Raw genomic sequence first — 5,407 nt, 5'->3', positions numbered from 1 at the left:
CGGTTGGGGAAGTTTTTGTACTTTGTAACCTTTCTTTTGTTCTTTCATCTCAAGTTAGTTGAGTTCTAAATAATATGTTGGGCGCCAATTTGTTGCGGTAAATCTCTTGCCCATAGGGAGTCCAAAGAATAACGACACAAGTCAATAAGTATCAAATGAATGCTGCATGCCTAAATTGGGCAGATTTACCATTAAACTACACTATTTCCCCGGCTATGAGAGCTCTTAACAACTTGCGGTTTCCTAGGTCATCTTCGTCTTCTCTCTCTTTCGACCAACTGCCCTCTAGCTTCGACCAACTGCCAACTCCGCGCCGCCTTTTTTCCCCCTGGCTCTCCTCGTCTTCCCCTCTTCCTGCCTCTGGCTCCTCCCACTCCTCTTCTACTGCCCAATCACTGGCTGTAGCCTTTATTTAACAAATTTGATTGGACAGAAGGTTTACAAGATTCACTCCTCCTTCGCAGCCCCTCCCAGGAGTGGAGTTACCATGACAACAAGAGGCTAGGGCTATCCACCACAGAGGGGAAAATCTACAGGTGGCTTTCATGCTTCCCTGTCAGGACTGGTCAGTGAGTTCTGGAGTTAGGGACTAGAATATAGCAAGGAGTTAGGGGGAGGAAGCTTAAAAAGGAATGGTCTGTGGGACTCAGAGGAGATATAGGCAGGCAGAAAGGAAGACTACAGCTGGTGGTATCATATAGCTCTATAGATGACACCAGGGGATTGAAGTTGACAGGAGGACAGAATGATGAATTCTTCAGTCTCCTTAACTGTTTCCCAGCCCTTTTCTTTTGTGGTGTTCTTAGTGAATTCCTGCAGGCTGAAATGATGGAATGAATTGGGTGTAGGAAGATTGGAGGAGAAGTTCTTTGTGATCCACTGGGGTTGGTGCTGCAGTGCTGAAAATGAGAATGGGGAAATAGTAAGTGGAGGAGCGAAGAGAGAGAGAGGTGTGGATCTGCATTTAGGCTTCTGTTACCATAGAAAGAGTAGCACTTGTTTTAGTGGGTGTGCAAGCCTGGCTTGGGGGCCGAGACAGAGCAAAGTGTCGGGGGAGTGGGGTTAGAAGGGGAAGATCTATGTGATCTGCAGGACATGTGAAGAATGGGCAGTGAAGACTCCCACAGGTGGTGTGCTACAAAGGTGATGTTTTGATTGTGTGATTGGGTCTGCAAGAACTGAAGGAAGAGAAGATCTGTAAACAGTCTACCTGGTGTTCTGCCAGGCATGGTGTGGAGTTATTGTTCTCATCCTGTTGGTTCCTATCCTCTTTGGCAGCCTAATGACCCTTTCATAGGCATTGAATATCAGATATCTTCTATATCAGGTATTTACAGTAGGATTCCTAACAGTAGCAACATTACAGTTATGAAGTAGCCACAAAGTAATTTAATGATTTGCTGACCACAACATAAAGAACTGTATTAAGGGGGCACAGCATTAGGAAGTTATAGAACCACTGTCCTAGGGAGTCTGAATCGGTAAAGAATAAATCCCTACTAATATCAAAATACCTTAAAGATTTTTCATGCCTTGACCCACAAACACTTCTCTCCCAGAAGGTGTAGACTCCCTTCACTTTGCCATATTCTTCTCAGTTGTCATAAGAGCATGATGGTGGAGTTCTCATTTGCCAACATTAAACTCCAAGAAAGAAACCAAGGGTTTCTAATACTGGAAGGACAGTGAGGGGGCTGCACAAACACCCACAGCTGAGCTTAGCTGATTGGGCTACACAAGACTATTCTGAACATAAACATCTCTGGAAACCACAGACTTATTTCAAAAGTTTTATTCATATTGTATTTTATTAGGATCAGGTTTTGTCTAGAGAGCTCTTTGTGGCCATGTAGACCAGAGGAGGGCCTCAGATAATCTGAATCACTAGTTACAGGTGGTTAAAAACTCTCCTGTGTGTGCTGGAAATTGAACCAGAGTCTTTGTACACAGAACTTTTCTACACATAAACATCTCTGGAATCCATAGACTGATTCCAAAAGTTTTATTCATATGCTATTTTACTAGGTTAATATAGGACCCTAAAAGGCAGCCTGATTTCTGCTTGAGCTAGGTTTGAAACCCCAGTGACCCAGCAGGTGACCCCCCACAGTTCCCTGCAAGGGATGGTAGGCATTTGTCACATCCCCATACTCCAGTCTCCTGACATGGTGCCACAGCTCTTGATAGACTTGTGTCCTTTGGTCACGTAGGGCAACACCCCTACTAGCCTCTCCACATGTAGAAGGCATGACTACAAGCCAAGGAGCCTCAAGGCAGATCTTCATATTAATGAGGTACCTAAAGTCTAGAGGGACATAGTCAATTAAGCATTCCTTCCCAGACACCTTCTGCAAAAGGTATTTAACCTTAGGCTTGCCCTGAGAAAACTAGGGTATGGTTAATCATTTACTTTCCACCATGACAATAAACAACTTAAAATCATGGACCATTTCTCTTTCATTGAGGATCCACTGTGAGGAGCAGTGGAGCAGGCCTTCATCTATAGAGCTTCCTTCCAATCTCCCACAGAAGATTGTCTCCGCATTCCCAGCCACAGCAACCACCAACCCAAGCAAGCCAAGCAAGCTGCCGAAACCAAGACAAGAACTTATTATCCCCATGGCAAACAGCCGGAGCATCTCTCCTTTTCTCTCCCTTTTGTCCTAGTGTCAATCCAGACCTTGGCCCCCACTTTGTTCTCAGAACTTCCACAGCTCCCATAGCCCAACTTGGGTGCCTAAAAGACTGAGAGCCAGACAAACTAGCTCTGGCTCCCCTCAGATTTCAAACTGCACTTCTCACCCCCAGAGTGGGGTCCTGAGGCTTTCCATAGCCCCATGCCTGCAGGGTGCCAGCTTGGAGAGAGTGCAGTCAAACTTTCCAAGCCTTTGTCTCCCCAAGTGGCCTTAGCCTCTTGCTGGGGCAGACTCAGGACATACTTTATTCCAACAACTGGTCTGAGACACATACTACAACCCAATAGTTAAGGTTTTGTGAACAGAAATTTTTTTGTGGTCATGGAGAGCAGAGAAGGGACTCAGATCCTCTGAATCACCAGGTACAGGTAAGTTCCTAAGAACTGAGTCTTAAAAAGAAAGTCTTCATTGTCTTTTATTTCTCTGGTGAATAAACATTCATGATCAATATCTTCTTTGCTCTAGGCCCTGGTCATCTGTTCTGTTCAGTTCAATGCATACAGATTTCTCCAAATAAACTCAGTTGGACTGTGTTTAGGGCCAGCTCCTAAATTGAATCCCAGCTTTCAAGTCATCAGACAAAAACCAAACAAGACCATCAACAGGGTAGATGTCAGGTAGAGTGTCCTAGACTCCTGTGCTGCCCTTTCCACATCTGCCATTTTAATATATTATAGCTGTTTTCAATCTGACCCATGCTGCCTATTCCCAGATTCAGTGTAAATGCTCCAGCAATAGTGTACTCTAACCAGAAGTCTTTGGTTATAACACCAACTGTTGCTGTTGGAAGAAAAGTGTTGGTCATATCTGTCTAGCCCCTAAAATCATTTTAGGCATTTGAGTGAGGGCTTCAAGAAAATACTGTGCAGAAGCTAGGGAATGCTTATAGGGAATGCTTCAGCCACCAAGAGGGGTTGTGACTCCAACATTGACTTCCACCCTGAGGTCTCAGAGACCTCAGAAGCATGAACTGAGATGAAATCCAGTGCCTGAGCCTTCAGCTCCTCTCTGCTGTGGAGTCAGCCAGGATGAGAGTGTGCGCAGCATTCTCTACAGAGAGGTTCCTACAGAGGACATCCTCACACATGACCATCAAGCCCTCTACGCCATACTTGTCAGCAGCTGCCAGCACACCAGTGGCCATGGAGTGGCTGTGGAGGTGTGGTGCCTTCCCAGTGTAGATAAAGTCCATCATCTCCTTGAAGTCTTGGGGATCCAAGTCATGGATCACAACTTGATTTTTTAGGCTTTCCTTCATTTCATGTTCAAACATCGCTCTGAAAACTGGAGAGCGAGCTGCTAGGATGGCCTTGTGAACCCTGAATTCATGGCCAGCCACCAACAGGCAACAGTCTGTGAAGAGAGATTTCTCCCACAACTCCCTTAGGTCATCTGCCAGTATGTGCCATGGATCCATGATTGCAGGTGTCATGTTCTTTCCAGGCATGCAAAAGAAGTCTCTTACTATGCCCACCTTGCAGCAGAGGGTGAGCTGGTCTTCAGGGAGAAGCCAATGATGATGGGAGAGGAGGAGATCTTGGAGAATGAACTTTTTGAATCCCCATTGTTGCTTTTGCAGAAAGCTAATGATTTTTGTGCTCTTTGTTCTTTGATATTTCTCTCCTTGGGAATTTATGATCCAGAACTCAAACTTTGCCCAAACTGGTCTCTCTGGACAGCTGAGCAACACCAAGTAAACTGACAGGTAGTGTTTGCTTTCTTCATCAACCCTGTTTGCATGAACTCTTAAACACCATGCCACTTCGTCATTGGCCTTTAATGAGATCACTGGGCTTGAAAACTTTCTCTGAATTCCACCAATGCAAAATGAAAAGTTGCTAATGGTCCACACACAGCAGAATTTTTTAACAGTGATGTGTGGAGCCCCAGCTCTTGGCTTCCAGGTCCCCTGTCATTTCTGTTGAAGGTTGTTTGGTGGTTAGAGTTGATCTAAAGTTGATCTAAAAAGAAGAACTAGAAGTTATTTATTCATTCTGGTTGATTCAATTACAGATACATTTTAGATTTTAGTTTCAATTTGTCCTAAGTGCTCTCTCTCTCTCTCTCTCTCTCTCTCTCTCTCTCTCTCTCTCTGTCTTTCTCTGTCTCTCTCTCTCCCTGTCCTCCCTTATCATCCCTATTCAACTCCCTTCCCATGCTCTAAATAAACTATTTTATAATAAACCTGTCATATGGCTGGTACCTCAGGGGGACGGGATGCCTCAGCATGGGCCTACCAGATAACCAATCCCACCATCACCATAGCTGGTGCTGACAAACAGATCCTTAATTTCTTTTCATAAAACACATTGTGTAGTGACTCAGATTTAACAACTTCCAGGTCCCCAGGTTAACATCTCCCATTGCCAAATGGACTTTCCATTCAACAGATTGCATGTTAGAACTACTACCCATTCAAATCATACCAAGATGGTAAGCTCTCTCTCAGACAGTGGTCAGTGTAAACATTCCCTGGTCCCAAGGTAGGGTTGTTGAGCTAGCAGCCACCTTGTGGTGTTCTTGTGGATGAAGACATTCACAGTCTTTATGACTGGCCTCTTTGCTATATCCTTATCTTAGGACATTTTCCCTTTAGTTGAGATTTTCTCTCTCCTCTGTGACATTTCCTTTTATTACAGCTGTGAAATCTCAGGTCTGGGTAAACCATTCTCCTCACTGCCCACTCAGGTACTGGCCTGAGCTCAGACCTC

The 5,407-nt window shown here is 44.8% G+C and overlaps 1 pseudogene; it reads right to left on the bottom strand.

The window, feature by feature from the left end:
* Positions 1–1,888: 1,888 nt before the first annotated feature.
* Positions 1,889–4,612, bottom strand: LOC117702329 (TD and POZ domain-containing protein 2-like; annotated as a pseudogene).
* Positions 4,613–5,407: the final 795 nt, after the last annotated feature.

The sequence above is a fragment of the Arvicanthis niloticus genome, unplaced genomic scaffold (assembly GCF_011762505.2).
Source record: "Arvicanthis niloticus isolate mArvNil1 unplaced genomic scaffold, mArvNil1.pat.X pat_scaffold_70_arrow_ctg1, whole genome shotgun sequence".
Classification (NCBI taxonomy): domain Eukaryota; kingdom Metazoa; phylum Chordata; class Mammalia; order Rodentia; family Muridae; genus Arvicanthis; species Arvicanthis niloticus.
Note: the sequence above shows the minus strand (reverse complement) of the source record. Positions and strands in the feature narration are given on the sequence as shown.